The sequence below is a fragment of the Motacilla alba genome, chromosome 1, assembly GCF_015832195.1.
Source record: "Motacilla alba alba isolate MOTALB_02 chromosome 1, Motacilla_alba_V1.0_pri, whole genome shotgun sequence".
In the NCBI taxonomy this organism is placed as follows: Eukaryota; Metazoa; Chordata; class Aves; order Passeriformes; family Motacillidae; genus Motacilla; species Motacilla alba.
In genome coordinates this window covers 78,835,244-78,856,119 of record NC_052016.1, presented here as the reverse complement: position 1 = coordinate 78,856,119, position 20,876 = coordinate 78,835,244, and positions in this window count along the sequence as shown.

Here is a 20,876-nt window from a genome sequence, read left to right as displayed (position 1 = left end):
TTTGGATCCAGATTTTTATAGTTCACAAGAAATTATCTTACAATTCACAAATGTGGCATAAAAGTGCTAAAAACCAAATAGAAATTAATTTGCATTTCAACTTAGAAACTCAGAGAATTTAAAAACCTGGTAGGAAATGCTGCTTTAAAAAAGAGCATTTTACATTGTATCAATTGTAAAGAATGAGACCTTCCAAAAACCGTGACCCTGACTCTTTAAATGCCTTACAATAACACATAACACATGGCTTGCCATATAAGTTCCAAAACTTTAATTAGCCTTTAACATATTGTTTTCTTTTAAAATGTCCCTCTTAATTATTCATTTCAGTGAAGCAGACTAATTACGCTTCTTGAATAAAAGCACATTGGCTCATTAATCTTTCTTTTTCAGTAACATATAAACAGCAGCTATGATGAACAAGATAGCATTTTTTTAATTACAATTTTCTGCCTGTAGAAGATAGAAAAAGTTTGGGATCCTGAGGGAATGCCAATGTTATTTAAAGATTATAGTTATGATTGTTACATTCTTATGAAATATTAAGAAAAAATTAAACTAGACACCATATGCAATCACTTATTATTTCTGAATTTTATTGTCAATTAATTTCTACCATTAGAATTTTTCATGTTGCTGGTTATTACCATAAGCCATATTTGCTTAGATTTTCCCAAAGCATTGATAATAGATGCAACTGTCCAATATTAATTAAGAAACCTTTAGTACATAAGAAAAAAAAACTTTTTACTATTTCTTCATTTTAAAAATTAATGAGAAAAAAAATTAGTCATTCAGAAGACCGTATATTTAAAAGCTTACTCCTTCTCTTTTATTTGTGCTTAAAACCACAACAGTCTTACTACCATTCTATTCTGTCTTATGGTTCCTATTTCTGTAAAACTTTGCTGTGACACATTATTACACTGGTCATCAAATCTGGTTCATTGCTCTGTTTTTTATTATGGAGTTAGCACAAAAACTACTTCTGGTCGGGCAAACCCAGTCAAACTCTTTAAGCCTTGTCTAGTTAATGTGTATCAATTTATTGCTTTAGTTCCTTATTTTATCCTTTTTTATGTGATGTTACTTCAAATAGTTTCAATTTGTAAAATGATTCTATTGTTCTAGGGATACCTGCGATATACTAACATACATGGCTATGTTCACTTAAAACTAATTAATTGCATGATAGAATGGTTTGGGTTGCAAGAGACATTAAAGACGATCAAGTTGTAAACCTCATGCCATGGGCAGGGATGCTACCCACTAGACCATGTTTCTGAAAGCCCCATCCAATCTGTCCTTGAATACTACCAGGGATAAGGCATCTGCAGCTTTTCTGATCAACCTGTTCCAGTGTCTCACCATCATCACAGTAAAGAGTCTATTCCTACTATCTAATCTAAATCTACTCTCTTTCAATTGAAATCCATTCCATCTTGTCATATCACTACATGGCCTAGTAAAAAGTCTTTGCCTTTCTTGTAGCTCCGTTTAGGTGCTGGAATACAGATATAAGGTCTTCCCAAAGTCTTCTTTAGACTGAATCATCTCAGCTCTCTCAGCCTGTCTTCATTAGAGGGGTGCTCCAGCCCTCTGATTATCTTTGTGGTCCTTCTCTGGACTTGTTCCAGCAGGTCCACGGGGGCCCCCACAGCTGGATGCAGTGCTCCAGAGGGGGTCTTACCAGAGTGGAGCAGAATTACCTCCCTTGATCTGCTGATCACATCACTTTTGGTGCAGCCCAGGATACAATTTCCTTTGAAGGCTGAAAGCATGCATTGCTGACTTAGCCAAGCTTCACATCCACCAGCATTCCCAAGATCTTCTCCTCAGAGCAGCTCTCAATCCATTGTCCATCCAATAAGCATTTGAGATTCACATTGCCGTGATCCACATGCAGGGGTTTGCACTTGGCCCTGTTGAACTTCATAAAATGAACTCCATCTTCTCAGCCTCACTCTCAAACTTGTCAAGGTCTCTCTAAATGACATCCCTTACCTCCATCGCCCTGATCACATCACACAGCTTGATGTTGTCTGCAAACTTGTTGGTGGTGCACTCAATCCCACTGTTCATGTTGCTGACAAAGATGTTTGAGAGTGCCTGGTCCCAATACTGACCCCTAAGCAAAACCACTCCTGACTGGTGTCCACATTCCCTCTTGAGCTTTCACTGTCCACCTCCAAGAAGATGTCACCAAAACTGCTTCTTATGCATCATTCTTCTGTCTCCAAATCATTTAAAAGTCAAATTTCTTGCAGTTTCTCAGTATATTCCTTGTAAAGGGAAGTCCAAAACTGGACATAGTACTTGAGAAGCAATTTCACACACAATGCAAAGCAGAAAGGAGTGGCATTTTTGACCAGCTGCCTACTTGCTTGCTAATGCAGCACTGTATATCATTGGCCTTCTTTGCCATGGGGGTTACTCTGCTGGTTCATCTTTAATTTGCCCCAGGGATTCCCAGGTTACCATTACCTGGAAATCTGCTCTCTAGCCATTTGACAATGTTGTGACTGTATGGAAGTATGGGATTATTCCATTCCAAGGACATAACTTTACAAATTTTGTCAAACTTCATGAGATTTGGCTGCAAATATATTATGGCTGGCTGTGAGAATATTGCTAAAATCAAAGTAATTTACATACATGGCTCTCCCCCCACCCACACAGCCAGACATAACACCAGTGAAGACCATCAGGCTGCTGAAGAAGCTTTGGTAAATACATGCTGCCTGTTCCCAATCTCCTTCTTCATGTAGGTGTAAATGACTTACAGCAGGATTTGATTAAAAATCTTCCAGAGTAATGAGGTAAAGCTGATTATAGTTTCATTTCCCAGATATTTCTTCCTTTTTTTTTGAAAATAGATGTGAAATTTCCATTTTTCCATTTTGAGAGCAGCTTCAAAATGTTGTCAGCTGCTGAAGATTAGTTCTAGTAGGCAGCTAAGCCCCACACAGCTGTTTCTTCATTCCCCCACAGCGGGATGGCGGAGAGAATCAAAAGGATAAAAATGCGAAAGCCCAGAGTTGAGATAAAGACAGTTTAATAGGTAAAACAAAACAAGAGATTAATTCACTGCTTCCCATGGGCAGGCAGGTGTTCAGTGATGTCTAGGAAATCAGGGCTCTGTCACATGTACATTATTTGGGAAACAAACGCAATGACATCAAATGCCATCCCCTTCCTTCTTTTCCCCCCAGTATTTATTGCTGAGCATGATGCCACGTAGTATGGAATATTCTTCTGGTCAGCTGGCTTTGGCTGTCCTGGCTCTGTCCTCTCACAACTTTTTGTGCCGCCCCAGCCTGCTCTCCTTGCTGGCCTCCCCTGAGCTCCTGGCCCATAAATTCCCTAACAAACATCATCCACTCAGTAGCAAAACTGTGGATTTGTGCTGCTCTTTTGCATACAGCACCATCTTCCCACACGATTTTTTTTTGCCAGTTTTATCCAGAACTTCCATCATATTTCTCAGGTCATATTCATTCATGTACTGTCACTTGAGATGGTTACAGCTGTGACAATTGCTGCAGGGAAGTGTGGGAGCCTCCCTTAACATGTTCTCCTAGATATTTTAGCCTTGCATCCCATCCTCTACTTTTCTACAATTTGGTCTTCATCCACCAACTAGCCTACTATAAATTCTTCCTTTAAATACTTTTTAAATGAAATGATGAAATGTATTTAATATGTACTTTTCCCTCAAAATATTTTTTTTAATTTTTAATTAGTATAAACTAGCACTGATGTCTACAGTACTATGACAATTCATACTATCCACATACTGATACCTGTATTTACTTAAGCTTTTAAACATAATTTGAATCTAGACAAGAAAATACGTATCTCCTTGGATTAACCAAGTGTTGGATGTAAAAGGCTCTTAAATATAAGTTTTTTAATCGATTCAGGAGCATTACTTTGGGTAAAATTTAAAAATTTTGGTTACAAATAACTCCTCATCCTTGTCTTGTTGCATTTACATATAAATACATTCAAAAATCTTCCCCTGTAAATGTGTTATCTTCAGGCAAATCAGTTAAACTATGTTGTAAACTATTGGTTGTTCAGAGATTTGATTTTGTGAATAGCACTTTTGAATGTCATCATTGGATGCCAAATAAAACCTATGAATGATTCTTTTACCACTCTTATGCATTTAGTAATCCCTGTTCGAAAAGAGCTTTTGAAATATGTTAGAAAAACCTTCAGCTTTTTAAATTTTACTGAGTAGATCAAATAGTCTTATTTTTCAGAATCTTCAGCTTCTTTAGCTTTTCCTTTTACATAACTTTCTTCACCATATGAATCTGTCTGTACAGTGACATCAAAATTGTGAGCTCAAACTATTAAATTTTAAACATTTCTTGTATTATGACAGATTGATTATATTAAATATCAGAACAATGAGAATGTTCTTCTCATCCAGCTTTATTATCTTTTGTTGTACAAATAATTATGATTGAGCTATTCGTTTGGATACACTTTGTCATTAACCAAGACAAAAAGAATACTCTTGAACAGTTCATGTGACCTATACGAGGTACCTATTTTAGGAAGAAACAAATAATTTGTTAAAGATAATATATACTATAAAGGGAATTGAAAGATGAAAAGTATCTTGACTAGATGCAGATATTTATAGTGCAGATGACTAGTCTGACCAAGTCACTTTAGGCTTTCTTTCTGATTAATGAAGATAAAGAGGCAGTGGGATGCTACAAGTTTAAAGACAGGAAAAAAACATCCCTCTGGGTCAAACAGACATAGAGGACGCTATCATCAATTCCACAGCCAGTGCAGATACAATGTCTGAAAGAATCAACTTGGTTCTTGGCCTCTGGGGCACTTACTGGGAAATAAAGCCATATCAGGTACTTGTGTTATGTAGGCTCATATATGTTATGATTAGAACTGACCTTCCACTAGAATCCTTGCAAAGAAGCATAGAGATCTTTGCCAATGTTTGCCTATGCTTAAGTTAGTTTTCTCTTGCTGTAACTGATGTGGGCTGAGAAACCTCCTTGGGACACCTCACACAGTTCTACCTCTTTGTGTTCAGGCAACTGGATAAAGTTGTGGGAATGAAATTCAATTCAAGAGAAAATATTTGATGTTAGGTGAGTACACATGGTCTGGATGATTACATTTTGTTTTCTTTTTTTTTTTTTTTTTTAATTAAGAGCGATCTAAAGAACAAAGTCAATGAAACTTCTAAAGGTACAATGCAGTAACCTTACCATAGATGTCAGGAGCCATTAAATATAATGAAGACATCCATCCTGATTTCCAGATTCTTCTCAGAGAGGATATAGATTTACTATGCATCTTCACCATAATTTCTAAGCTCAGGTATATTTCTCATATACCAGAAGACCTTCAAAATCCATGTTTGGTGAGCCAAGGTCCTAATCTCTACTGACAATATTGCAAATTTAGATACTCAGCTTAGAGGTTTTGTTCTCTGTTAAGTGTGTTTTAACTGTAGACTGAAACTAGAACTTAACTACTATGAAATCTGCACACCTCTTAGCTATGCCAGTGTTCACTTCTGTACTGACACAGTCATCACGTCACAGGAGAAGCACTTCCATTCTGCCTCTAGGGGTCTACAGAATGTATTATATACTTATAGTAGGACGATCTTTGACTGGGTCTATATTACTAGAGTCTGCATGGTTATGGCACAGAAATTATTCACTGAGGTCATCAAGCTCTTGCATTTCAGAAAGCATATATTTCCTTTTATTTGCAGGTAATTTATCATGAGAAACAGAATGCAGACAAAAAAAAAGCTCTAAGTCAAGTCATGTGCCTTTCTTGCATGACTCTTGATAACTTATTGAGTGTGTCTCTATGTGATTTGCAGCTTTATATGGAAGTCTTTAAACAAATAATGAAGACTATTTTTTGTTGTTCGAACATTCATCCATAAGACAAGTCTGGGTAACAGTGTGCTAAGCTTAGTTGAGCAAGTCTAGTAAGCTTACTAAGACAAATAAGACTGATGGTTAACATATGCAATATAAGTGCATTGTAAAGATCAGTACATGAAGTAAACTAGAATATTTTTATTTAACATATATTCATTTTATGCTAACCTGAATTCTATGAGTAGTGTTCCAATACATAGAGTTATTGATGGTTCTTCACTTCTTACAAGGTTAAGAGCTTTTTATGCAGAAACACAGAGCCATGTCCCTCCAGGATCTCCTGAGTAAGCCTGTAAACATTTTTTCCATATGCTTATTACACCTAAACTGAAACAAGCAAACAAAGATCTCAAAATCCTCAAATTCAAAAAACCCCACCAAATTCATGATTATCAGTAGAATTTTCACTCACATTCTATGTAAAGGCCCAGGAAGAAAAAAGAAAGAACCATAAGAGTCCTAAACCCAGCAACCAGTAGTCCCTGAAACAAAATCTTAAATGGATCAGCAACTTGAATTATGTAGAGAATTATTTAATGTAAATAAAACATTTGATTCCTTCTAGTCAAAGACTGATAAGAACTTCCTGAGAATGAGTTTATTTTTCTTAAAATGGTGATGGAATGTAAAGCTAGCCATCTAGGAAACTTCTTTAATTCAGAAAAGACAAAGATCAGAAAATCTGAAATTATGTTTTTTCCAATATAGTCTTATTTTAGTTAGAGGAAGACAGCATTTTGGATGAATCTCTCCCTCTGTTAGTTATTCAGAGAACCTAAATAGTAGAGCCTTAGGACTTGATGTTTTGCTTTGCAGTTGTTAGACAATTGTTGTGCTGTCTTTAAAAAGGTAGTGCTTATCCTAGACATAGTAAACTAGTTATAATAGAGAAAAGAAAATGAACAATTCAGGAATTGCTTCACAACCAGGCCATATGTAAAGTAACAATTACCTAGCATGCTGTTAAAAAACATTAATAGGAAAAAAATGTATTTGTAAGCAAATTCTTTGTGTGCAGAAACCTCAATTTCTCTTTATTTCTAATCAGCTGTTTTGAAAGAGCTTGCTCTGTAGATTTGTAATACACTGTGTAAGAAATAAAACACAAAATGAAGACACATCTATGCTTGTTTGAGCAAAGTACTAGTAAAATTTTCAACTATGTTTTGTGACACTCAGTTTGAGTGTTCTGTCTCTCTTGTTCATATTGTTGCTCAACAATGAGGGTCATCAGTTTCTTGATTCAGAGAAATAATTTTATCAACTAGACTTTACTTTCTGTTTTACATCAAATATACTAAATTCTTCCAGGATAATCTAGGACAAAATTTACTCCTGTCAATTAAGCAACAATAGAATGAAATGAAAAAAAAAATCCAAAGAAATATGACTGAAAAAATAACCAACACAGAGATAGTGAAAAATCCTAACAGTATTAAACAACTGTATCATTGAATGAATACATTCATATATTTTTTTTAAATGTGGATATATTTTTTAAGGAAAAAAAAACTCAATTAAAAAAAAATCTCAACTGTATTTTTACAATTAAAAATTATCCTTTGAGATTTTTCCAGGGGAGCAATGGTTCACCAAGTTTCATAACCAGGAAACAGTTTGCCAGTTGAGTTGTTTGTACAGCTGCTTCAAGAACCATCATCTTCTCATAAAGAACCTCCTTTTTGATAGAAGAAATGTATTTTTATAGACAAATATAAATACTTAGCACTTTGAGTTGTAAATTATGAATTTAAAACTTATCAACAACTTTGGAAAGTGAGACAGTATTATAGACTAGTAGTTCTATAATTTCTGTGGAAAAAAAAGAATTTTTATTATCTTACAGCTCTGTCTTAATTGTCTTATTCCTTATTAAATTTGAACACTCATTTGTGGATTGACATCATCTTTACATCAGTACTTATGCGGTGTAGTTCGTCTATATATCAACACTAGAATCCCTGCACAGCCTATGGAACTTCATGGAAATGCCTAGCTCTTCTCAGGGGCTGTAGCTGAAACCCTGAATATTTAGTAATCTCTTTTAAATTCCTTTAATTTTGCATTTAGTCCAAAACCAATCCAGGATATAAAGTTCTTTTCACCTCTGCAGTGCTATGGCAAATGATGACATTTAACAATGAATATGTTCAATTAAATCTGCACAAAATTTTAAACCTTTTAGTGCAAAAGTGTTTAATACAGCCTGTTTTTAAAGATGCTTGAGTTTTGTATATTTTTGTACCACAAAATGGAGCACTGACTAGAGATATCCTGAGAGCTAGAATTAGTTGGTAGGTTTGCATGAGTTACCACAGCACTATTTAAGGCTAGTAACTCATGGCATATAAACAATATAGTCAGGTCAGCAGGGCTGTGTTTAGCCCAGAGCTCACACATTTCCGAATTCATAACTAGCTCCTTTGTAACTAGCTGAGACATTTCTGCACAATGCACAGCACTAGACTGGGCATACCTGTAGGCTGTTGAACCCATGGTAAATCACACTTACTGAGTAACTGGCTTGATTTTCAGGGTGACTGAGCCTCTTCAAACAACACTGGAGATTTCAAATAAAATTATAGAAATTTCAAGCATAAATGTAGTTAATTAAAATACAAAAATTCCCTATATTATTAATCAAATAACTCTGGAATAATATCTGAAGGGTGTGATGATGTTGCCTATTTTCTTTTGATTACAAATACAGTATTGTTTTTACAGTGTAAACCATCTAGCTCTATTTAGAAATTCAATATTAATATCAATATGTGGTAACATAAGAAATGTTAAAATATAGATAAAATTAGCTAGACAACTACCTTGTGCCTAAACTTCAGATACTTCAGATGGACTTTTTGCTTCTGGTTGTATTGTTTCTTTTTTTCTTTTTTTTTTTTTAAATTCAAGTGCTGTTTTCATCATATGAAAGTTAATTAATGTGGTTGTCTTTGAGTCCTCCAGAGACACATCTGTGAAACTAAGTTTAAGTACTTAAGTTGGACAGACTGGCTCTGTTCCATCCTTTCTGGGAAGAAGTAACAGACTATTCCTGTGATTTATATTCTAGCCATATGAGTAATGTGCTTTTATTATACAGAAATATTTTTTTAGCCATTTAGTTTCTTTTCATTTAGTAATTGTAACAATTGGGACTTAAACAAGTACTTAATCCATCACTTTCATGCTTTGGCAAATAGTTTACATCATCAGAATTGGAAAGACCATATAGATGCAAGAAGAACATTTTCAGAGACTTAAATCCAAGGAGATGCAAGACAGCTTTGAACAGAACTGGCCCTTATTTAATCATTCTTCAGACAATGCTTTTGCTCTCTCATCAAGATGTAATACAACAGAGCTTTACTCTGAAAAAGGAAATGAGAGAAAGAACAAATCAATTAATTTAAGTTACTTTCATTCATTACTAAAACCACCTCTACCAAAAACTATTAATCACAGAAGCCTCTTAAAGCATCATCCTTAGCTATTCCAGGGTTTACCAAGACCATGATCCATTGCAGATCAGTTTACACATGGACTGATATTTATATGTTCTTCTAATTTCAAAATTTTAGATTACAGATTTTTCCTTTTTTTTTTTTAAATAAACCTTCCTAATTATATCTACTGTAATGTCAAGCCCATTTTGAATTTTCCCTATACTTTCTTTGAAACAGAATACATAGACATCTGTTTACTACTGATTTTCAAAGCTGTATTGGTTTTAAATTGAGAACCTTTATCCACTTTATTCTGGACCATGACTTTGCCAAACAACTGGGAATAACAAGACAGATACTAGAAAATGATGGTATATGCAAATACATGTCTGTTGGATGCACACATAAAGATAAATGCATACATATACACAAATCTATTGGTAGCAGAAACTATTTTCATCCCAAACATTTAGGTTGATTTTTTTTTCCTTTTCTTTTTTTTTTTAAGACAATTCAGTCATTCATCAGTCTCACACAATATGCAAAGGATGAATTTATAGCATTTAGGCAAGATTTTTTAAAAGTAAGGTACAGCTTTTAACATCCACATAAGAAATGTGACTTCTTTTTTTAACATATATTTAGGAGTACCTGAAAAGTTTAAAAAAAGGCTCTCTATTTTTTTTTTCTTCAATAACTGGATTTATTCTCCTGTTAAATGAGTGATATTTTAGACTAATTTCATTGAAAAAAGATAGAAATAGAGGAACGACATGTCCTCAAATTCTCTTCCTTTTGACTTTTATAACCTAACTCTTTGGCAATCTGGTGAAGTTCATTTTCATTTCCCACTTAAAAATACTCTGTCTATAACTGGCTCAAACATTAAGGCCCACTGCCTGCTGCTGAGACCAATCCTGCTTAACACCCGTTCACTTCTCTCTATTTTCATGTTACTACAAATCAATTTTTTAATTTATTTTATCAATATGGAAGCTAATTCCATTTTTTGCAAGATTTTCCTTTACTTGGATGAGAAAGGTAATATGACACCTTGCAGAAGCACAGGAGCAGATACTGTAAAAGAAGGGTTCAGACAGGATTTGGAAGAGAAGAGAGAAGATTCACACTGTGTTTTCAGCCTGGTGCAATCACAGATCAGCCTGCAGTCAATTGAGGAGCTACATTTCATATCTAATAGAGACACCATAGTAAATTCCTACTATAAACCTAGGTTGTTGTTTTACAGTTCTGTCATGGTTGTTAGGGTGTCCATTTTATTTAAGTAAAAAAAGTAACGTGTTGACACAATAAGATGATGGTATATTTCAGATAGATTTTTTTTTTGGAGCCATTTTAGATAGCTCCATTAATACCTTTAAATTAATTTAATAATCAATATATGCAACAAGATGCTTTTCCAAAATCATTATGCAAAATGTTGCATATCTGTAAGGTGCTACTAAGGGAAGGAAATCTGGATGTTCTGTAGGCAGAACATCAAGCATAATAAAAATAGTAAATATGAGCCTTTCAACTTGAGACTTTGTACATTACTTTCTAGTTTTGCTTTGCACACAAATAGAAGCATTAGTTCTTATTCTCAATGCACAAAGATCCATATTTCCCATGAGACTATTATGAACTCTTGTATTGGGTTGGTATGGTAAGGTTTTGAAGAAGATAAGTGTGGGGGGCAAGGTGTTTTTAAGATTTGATTTTATATCTCATTATCCTATGCTGATTTGATTGGTAAGAAATTAAAATAATTTCCCCAAGTCAAGTCTGTTTTACTCATGATGGTAACTGATAGCATGATCTCCCTCTGTCTTCATCTCAACCCACAAGCTCATCATTATTCTTTTTCTCCCTTATCCCACTGAGGAGAGGGAGTGACAGTGCAGCTTTGGTGGGCACCTGACATACAACCCGGTGCAACCTACCACAACTCTATTTCCTAATCAAACATAAAAAATATTCCTTTATTGAGGTTATTTCATTTCTTCATGTAATTTTTCTTTTGTTCTTTAATCATAATTTTCAATATAGTGTCCATGTGTATAAATACTTTGTCAAGACTGAAAGGAATATTCAACCTAAATCCACATAGTTTCAGTTGCATGTTTGAGAGACAGCAAGGGAAACATTAAAACAATGATCTGAACTTTTTCCACTGCATATGAACATTTCTTCTTGCCATTTCCAGCATGGTTGCTTCAACGCCATACGGCAGTTCCTCCCACTCAGCAGATGTCGCTCCCCATACTACCATCTCACAGTTTCCTCTTTATTCCTGCAGACAGTTGCTGAGGAATAAGCACCATCCTGCAGTGACATGCTGAGGTTGAAACCCATACAACTGGAAAAACCTTGTCAGTTTAGACTTAATGTGCAATTATCTTCCTGCTTTGGAGAGCCAGACTGCAGACACACACACACACCCCCACATACCGCACTGATAATACTTGAAGTCAGACACTACTTACAGGTGTTAGCTGACATAAATATACTTTGCAAATTATTTCTGTGGTGAGATCCCAAATCCCTTATTTTCACAGTCAAGAAGTCTTTTAATTGGATGAACTTGTGAATATAGACCTGGTATTGAGCTAGGAAACCAATTCATTTTTGCTTTTTCTGATCAGCTTCTGCACGTCAAAATATATTGCTGTATACCAAATAATTATTCTAATTTGATACAAGAACACATGAATCTTGTACATTTTTTCATTGATAATTTTGCTGTTACTGTTCATTTTCTTACATCATTACTGTTTTCAGTAAATTTTTCTTATCTCAACCCATTATTTACCTTTTGTGCCTTCAGTTGTCCTCTCCAGCCCACCTCAGTGGAGGGGGAAGGAGAGCAGGGAGCAAGTGGTGTATGGTTTTAATGGGAGCACTAAACTGGAGAATACCCTTCCTAAACCACAGTGGGGAAAGGAAGCATTCAGCTGTACAGATATTTATCATTTGTTGGAAGTCATAGCTCTTGGATAGCTTTTGATGACTCAGAAGGGAATTTAGATAGTCCACAGAATAATTTGAACCAGGGTAAACAGAAACAAACACTCAAAAATATTGGATGTAGAATTGCTTGATTCTGGTCATATCTGAAACCTGAACATAGAACTACTTATTTCTGAAACTGTTTTTTTATAAACTCTATCCATGTGCAGTAGAAAGTTTGTTTTTCTCCCTGCAGTTCACAAAACAGTTGTTCAAGCTATGCTTAAGATTTGTACAAATGACAACTTGAAAACAAAGGGAAAATACAACATTACTCAAACTGTTGTCTTGAGATGCCTTCCTCAAAGATATCAATATTTCATGCTTTCTGAATGGAATCAACTTCAACTGCAAAAGTGATGGAACCACTCCTTAAGTTTTTGTTACATGCTAGGCAGGAAGGAAACAAAATTATGAGTCCATATGATAAGTGTGAATGGGAGACTTACATTTTATGGAAATCTTAAGGTCAATTTAAAATCAAAAACACTTAGGCTTTCTAATATAAGAGATCTTATAGTGCATATTGAAGTCTGCTTTAGCATCAAAAGATATAAGGCACAGTTACTCATTTAGTTTGAAGCTAGATGTTTTGTATTAGCCAGTTTCTCACATTCATCTTTAAGATCAAACCAATTTGTTACATTATTAAAAAAAAAATCATATATCCTAGCATGTAACCAGTGGTTTTGATTAATTCATTTGATTAACATATAAGGCACGTATATGCCATATATGTTAATCAAAGGAATTAATACATGTGGCATGTATTTTAAGATATAAAATTTTCTAAGTAATGAATATAATCTATTGAGAACAAGTAATAATATATCATATTTAAACTTATTGTTTCTTTTTAAAGAATTTTGTTTATTCTTATAATCAGTTCTTTAATATGTCTGATACATCTTCAAGCACAGAGATAAATGAAGTTTCTGTTGTCTGTGGATCTGGTTTACAAGGCTATTTAGTTATTCTCCTTGTTATGAACACCAAAGAGGACTGCATGGTCCTTCAGCCAGATTGTGTGTTTAGTCCTCTGTTAATATATGTGTGTAGGGTCCAGGAATCAGTGAACACTATTGAGTATGTTTCCTGTTCCTAACCTAAAAATTTATAGATTGTTTTCCTGAAAAAGCATTTAAATTAAGTTATTATAGTATTTATACTAGGTACATAAATTAAATAGAGAACAGGAACTAAAATGAAACCGTTTAAAATAATATAAATGGTCACTTTACCTCATTGTTTTGTCTTTGTATATGTTTATTTGGATTTATAAAACCAAGATATGTAAGAGATATTGCTTAGCTCCAAAATAAAACTCTTTGAAATCTGATTAAAAGCTCAAGCAGGCCCAAGCAGATATGTTTGGCTTACTCACAGAAAACCATTTTTCAATTTTTGAAATGGACTCTTACAGTTTCTGATATGTTGGTGAATAGTACAGAGAGAAAAGGACTGCAAGCCTGGATGATTCAGAATGACTGCCTCAGGATGAGGTTAAGGTCACTAGAGTAATCTACAAAGTGTTTAAAAGGTTCAAGGCCATAAAACAATATCTAAATGGCAGGGTGCTAAACTATAGGATGGACTTGATGTTCTCAAAGGTCTTTCCCAAACTAGTTGATTCTGTGAGTGTGTGATTTATCCTTCTCACCATGCTTGTGATTAGATAGCTCAGCCAACTATCTGAAGTAGTATGTCAGTGCAGACAGTTTCCCTTAGTTCTCTGGAAAGGTCATTCTCAGGTGATTCATGTAAAGCCCAGGGACCTCCTAATGGTCCCTGTGTTCATAGGCATTAAGGTGTGGGCGAACGAAAACTGTTCAGACAAACTTAATTTTTCTTATCTCCAAAGAAAAAGCAAATCAGATTGCAAGTGTATATTCTTGATAGTTTTCAGGCTTGTTTCTGAGGGTGTAGTTGTCAAAAACTGTTTTAAGCACTTCTGAAGAGTAGCTGGCCTATTGGCTTATACTTATTTGTTTGTAGTTTTGTTCTGTTTTCTTGTCATTTGGGGAAATTTTCTAAGACCAAAAGAGACAAATTCTCACAAGATTCACTTTCTCAGCTGATGGCAAAAGTTAAAAAATGCGGGACTTTGCTACAAAATAAGTGAACACTGTAGGAAAGCAGGGGGAGGAAGGGTCAGCAAGTAACATTAGGGAATAAAGTCCCAAAGAGTCTTAGATTGTGCAGGCGTGTGCAGCTGTGCTTGGTTTGAATTAAAGTATTCTGATTTCAGAAGGAAGTGACATTGTGGATATCATCTGTGAAGGAGACTTGATATTTAAACAAAAATCTATAAAATTCCTCTTTTACTGTATCCTTTCAGAGTATTTTGAAAGCTTGAAAGCTCAGTGTCTTGGATTTAAAAGAGTAATAGATATAGTTCACAGTTAATATGAAATTGTTCATTATAAATCTGTAAGTGGTTATTGTTTCTAAAGTATCAATAAGTGGGCCTTCTTTAGGCATGATTTAGTTCTTTCATAAAGTCAAAAAACCTGATTACACTATTCTAATGCATTTGTGCTGTTAAAAGCTCTTTGGATTTGTTTAGTTGGTTTTGGTTTAATTGGATTTTCATTCAATTAACAAAAAAGACAAAGGATTTGTGTAAAAGCTCACTTATATCTGAATTATTAACTACCTGTCAACTGGATTGCTGTGCTGTCTACACAGTAAAAATTGTAAGTAGATGGAGCAAAGATTTCAGTGGACAGAAAGTCAAAACATGAGATAAATGGCTAGTCACAGAGGCCTACATTTTTTGTATTTTAGAGAACAGACATGAAAAAACATTGATCTTTTTTCAGTGATGATGTGAAAACAATTATCTCAGTCTTCATATTTGTAATGAAAAAAATTCTGTGTCTTTCTAAAGTTAAGTACAAATTTTTGATCCTAAATTATTTGATTCTTCATACTCCAGAGTATTTACAAAATATAGATATAATGGTTTAATTCTTTTAGAAACTGCTGTGTCCGAATCATTTCTGGTCTTGTCAGGTTTTCAAGAATTGTGGATTTAGAGAAGCAGAACATATATGTAGGTGGTTCCATGCTATGGAAATAATACTGTGATTATTACTTCATTCAAGTCTAACTGAATTTTGACTGTGTTACTTATAAAAAAGATTATGCATCCTCTTTACAGTTGGAACATTAGCATATTGAAAGGGAATTATGTTTTTCTGGATATTTCCAAATGTAAAAAATAATATAGTTAATTTAAAACAGAATCGTCACAAATTGTATAACTGTGCAAAACTTATTTTCCTGTGGTTTTTTGCTTTTTTTTTTGTTTGTTTGTTTTTCTTTCATGAGCGAATGGTTTAAACAATTGAATATTTTAGACAATTGAAAATACAATGTTGAAGCTCTTTGAAATGCTTAAGTCACATTCAACAAATGTATCTGTAGTTCAGATAGAAATGGTAACTATTTTTTTATATTCATAGTCTGATGTAGTCTAAAAGAATATTTAGAACAATTCTAAAGCAGTATTACTCATTTTTGACATGGATGAACTTTGGTTGTCATTTTTCTTCATTTCTGGGTATCCTGCAGTTCTACATTTTCAAATTTGTGAGTGAGTGAAAGCAGGTTTCCAATGTCCTCATTTTGGAGTATATGTCTTCTTGAGTCTTCCGAGTCTTTATATATATATATATATATATATTTTTTTTTTTTTTTTTTTTTTTACATTAACTATCAGATGATGTTTCCATCTGTCACAGTTCCAACAGAACTATAGCTTAATGCCAAAGTATTTGGTTCTCCAGATTAATCCCTTCTCACAGTTCAGGTTTAGGTTATTAACAAGACATCAGGACCAGTAGATTTCAATTAAGACATTGGGAAAATTAATTCTGACTTATCCATATCTTGGTCTTATCTTTCTTGTTCCCACTTTTTTCAGCAATTCCCTGTTTAAATAGCTCCCTGTTACTCTTCCTAAATTCTCTTCAATATATTTCCATGTCAGCAGACCTGATAACTCAAAAGATGATGAAAAAAATAGAATATAGAGTATCCTGATTTAGGAATATATTCCCAAGGATCATCAAAGTCCAATTTCTAGCCCTGCACAGGTGTCATGGTTTAGGAATGGTATTCCCCAATCTAATTTTTCTGTTGAAACTCATGTGCCACTCACTGGCTTCCCCTTTCCCTCCCTCTGAAAGAAAATTGGAGACACAAAAGGCAAGACCACAGGCTGAGAAAAGAAAAATTTACTGGAAACAACAAAGAGATAAGAAAATTAATAGTAATAATAGCACTATAAATAACAAAGTGTACAAGATTCACATGTGATTTCTTCGAACCACTGCTGCCTCTGCCACATTGACTCCCTCCTTCCTGCCTCTGGCATTGACATGAGGTGTATAGAATAACCTCCATGTCCTAGCCATGCCTCCTTCTGGCTACTGGCAAAAATTACCCCTGTCCTGGTCAGAACCAGGACAACAGGACAGCCCCAAGAATCGCACCATGTGTCTGACAGGCTATTGCAATCATTTTTTTAACTCTGTCAGACTCGGTGCCATGACTTCCCTGCCGAGCCTGTTCCAGTGCCCAGCTACCCTCTGGATGATGAACTTTTTTCGGAATATCAAAGCTAAACCTCCTCTGACACAGCTTCATGCCTTTACCTTGGGTCCTACCATAGGTCCTTGGATCATAGGAGAGAAGATATCAGTACCTTCCCCTCATGCAGAAACTGTAGACAATTAAGAAGTCTCCCCTCTTCTCCAGGCTGATCAGACTAAGTGACCTAAGCCTCTCCTCATATGGCCTCCCCTCTAGGCCCTTCATTATTTTTGTGGCCCTCCTTTGGACACTCTCTAATAGTTGCACATCTTTCTTGTACTGTGGCACCTAAAACTGCACACAAGGACTTGAGGTGAGACTGCACTAGCACAGAGTGAATCAGGAAAATCACCTCCCTTGAACAGCCAGTGGTGCACCCCAGGACACAGCTGACCTTTCTGGTGCTCATGTCACACTGTTGACTCAGTAGAATGGGACTTAATGTTAGAAGAGCCAAGGTTTGAATAGTGGAGACTAGTAAGTTTATAAGAGCAGTGGTATATGGAGGCTTAAATAGTACTGAACCAAGTGGAACCTAGCTCCTGACAAATGATGTTTTTGAGACCTTTTTTCCTTTTTTTTATTCATGCAGAATTGTCTTCTGCCATTTAAGACAGAACAGAAAGCCTTTAGACATGCTTCTAGAAAGCCAAATTATTTCATCACTGTGACATGATGGTTTTTATGTAAAATAAAGTAACAGATGGTAAGGTGTAGGTCTAGAGACAAAGGACTTTTCCAATTACTTATGGAGAGGCAAAAAATGAGCAAATCTGCATAATTTTTTATATAATAAAAAGGTAGAAAGCAATTTCCAGGCTGATTGGAATAGGATGCCATTAAAATTGCTTCTTAAGGGAATATTTTAAGTGCCTGTTTTTTCAGAATGAAGTGCCTGTAATTCATGGACACAGACAACAGCTGTACTGGCCTCTGTGTGTAAATGCAGTCATATTTCCATGTGTTTCAAAATTTTCATAAGTTATATGATTTATGTAGGAATTTATGGTTACTCAAAGACATCAGAAATGCAATTTAAGTGCTACTACTCATAAGAATTGCCAAAGGATTAGCATCAGCAGATTTATTTTCTAAATTCTATTGTCATTGTATATCGTACTTCTTCTAATATCATGTCTCTGTACTACAATAATTTCAACCTAAAGTAACTGAGAGAATAAAATCAAAAAATATGTAATAAAGAGATGCATTTGTAAAAACATTTCTATAATTAGAATGTTATTCATAGAGAAAAATATAGAATTTATTTATAAGAACAATTCACCTCTTTATACAAATCCTGACAAAAAAGCATCACATCTTCTGTTATGAATTAACCTGAATCTATTTAGATTTAGTTTGATTTTCCGATTATCAGTGTATGTGTATGCAGTGTATGTAGTTTAACAAACTATTTGAAAATACTTTTTGTTTGTTTTTTTTCTTATAAAATGAAGTCTAGAAAATGCTTTTTGACTATCACTGGTACTCACTTCATTGTAATTGAAACTAACACATCTTTGAAATATTTCAAACAACAGTCAAATATAATATGCACATGGATTTATGAATGATTGTCATAAATATTCAAAGTGGCGAGGCAAAGTTTTCCCTGCAAATGTAATTTTCTCAAACTCTGCAATGTTTAATAGACTATTATTCTAACATGCTGTATTTAGTCTTAGTATCTTCTATGCTGCAAGCCTAAGTCTTCTCATAGTAAACATTCCTTTAACAGTCTGTGGACCTTACAGCACAGATTGATCACTGCTGTCACTGAATAAGTTAAAAGTGTTGAGTGCAAAAGATTAAGTAATCTAATGTGGTTTTAACATTTATAAGTATATAGAAACCAATACTTATAAAGGTCCTGATAAACTTTTGCAAATAGAGGGATATGCTTCACTAGTAAGAGAGAAGCAGCAATACACTTTAATAAAGTAGTGAGTTAATTAAGAAAATTCAATCATAAATGCAATAGTGGTTCAATAAGATTGGCCATTTGCTGCCTAGAGGACAGGGTCACATAAAGATGTCAGGGACAACCTTCTGTTGAGTTATGATGTTCAGAAAGAACCCACCTACCCCTTCTCAGAGAGAAGTCAAGCTGCACACCTAGTCTGAGTCTCGGTCAACAGTTTATGTCTAATTGACTCTATAGATACAATGAATCTTATATATCACTTAGCTGAGATTTCAAATTTTAGCATACTATTAATCACTTTCCAAGGATCTGTTATAGCAGGGAATTTCTCAGCCTCTAGGAGTAACCTTGAGAAGCACCCCTACTCAAGTTGAAGTCCTAGTGTGAGGCCCCTGCTATGCAGGAGAGCTCAGCAGGCCCTGAGCGTGTCACTATTTGCAAAGTAACATGATTGACTTATTTGTGTACTACCAAGACATCTGAATCAATGCTGTAGACATCCCCTGCGTACCATGTTGCAATCTGTTCCCCAAAGTCCAAAGCAAGCTGGATACGGCTATCAAAACACCACTGGTGATTATTGATTAAGCAAGAGGCAGTGGGAGAGAGGCACACTGTCACACTCTGTGCCATGACTATAGTCAGTTTATCTTCCTTCCAGAGGCTGGTGGTATGGCCAGTCTATGCAGGTGAGTATGCATAAGTTATATGTGTTTTGAACAGACACAGTCATAAACTGAGGCACAGATATTTCACCTAATAGCAAGAGCCTGACATACTGGATGCACAGCTTTTACCTATTCATTAATTTTAGTCTGAGAATCTCTCTTAGTTCTCATAAAAATCTTTCAACCTTTACCTGTCAATCTACTTCCACCAGAACCAGCCAGGTTCCTTTATTTAAAGCTTGTCAACACTTTTCAAAATGTCTCTTCTAATCTCAGTCACAGAACAAAGAGAAATTTTCTAAAAATATTTGCCTTTGTCTATTCAACAACAGCTTAATTTAAAGCAATTCAACTGTAGCTATTCAACTATCTTGTCCTAATAAAGGACTATGAAAAAGTTTTTGCACAGTACCCTTTGCACAAATAGTCTTGAAGTACCCAAATGTTTCTAGGCCTCAAAAGAATACAGTAATTTCTTGTACATCTTTATTTTAATGTGTCTTTAATGTGTCCTGGAATTTTATATGCAGTATTTTAATGAAAAGTGATAGGTGAGCTTTCAGGAATTTCAAAGCTGGAGAGAGAAGGATCTGGTATATTCAGAATCTGCCACTTTTGTGAAACTTCTATATTGTCCTTTACTCAGAGCTAATTGTGAAATTGGAAGCCATAATGATTGTTTACTTTTTCTGAGCACCCAAAATTACTTGGAAATGTTAATTCTCTTGCTGTCTTTCAGCTGTCTGTCTACAGCTGTCCTGGAAAAATTAGTAAAGTTTGGGATCTATTTGAAATAGTTTAAAGGATAACAACCTAATTAATGCCAATCAATATTATTTCCCCAACAGTATGTCTTCTAAAAGAGGTTGTTTTGGGAAAGAAATGTAAGGGGAACATTTATGTACTTAGAAAAATTTCAAAGGGGTAATTTTAAGGCATCCTAATTTAAATCAACAAAAAATATTAGTTCCTGCTATGGGAGTGATAAATATTTAATGCACTATTTATAGTGAATAAAAAATTATCTGTACTACTGCAGGCATATGGATCTGATCATCCCAATATACAAAGTGTAGGAAAAATTAGGATATAAGAAAAAATTAAAAATATGAAAAGAATGTAAGGAAAATTTAGGAGTTTTATGACTACTTGATGACATATATATTTTTATATATGAATATCACATGTATTTCATATAGAGTGTATGTGCTTGAATCTATCAGAGGAATGACATGCAAAGCATGCACCTGCCTGGACTTCAACAAAGCACTTGATATAGCACCATGTG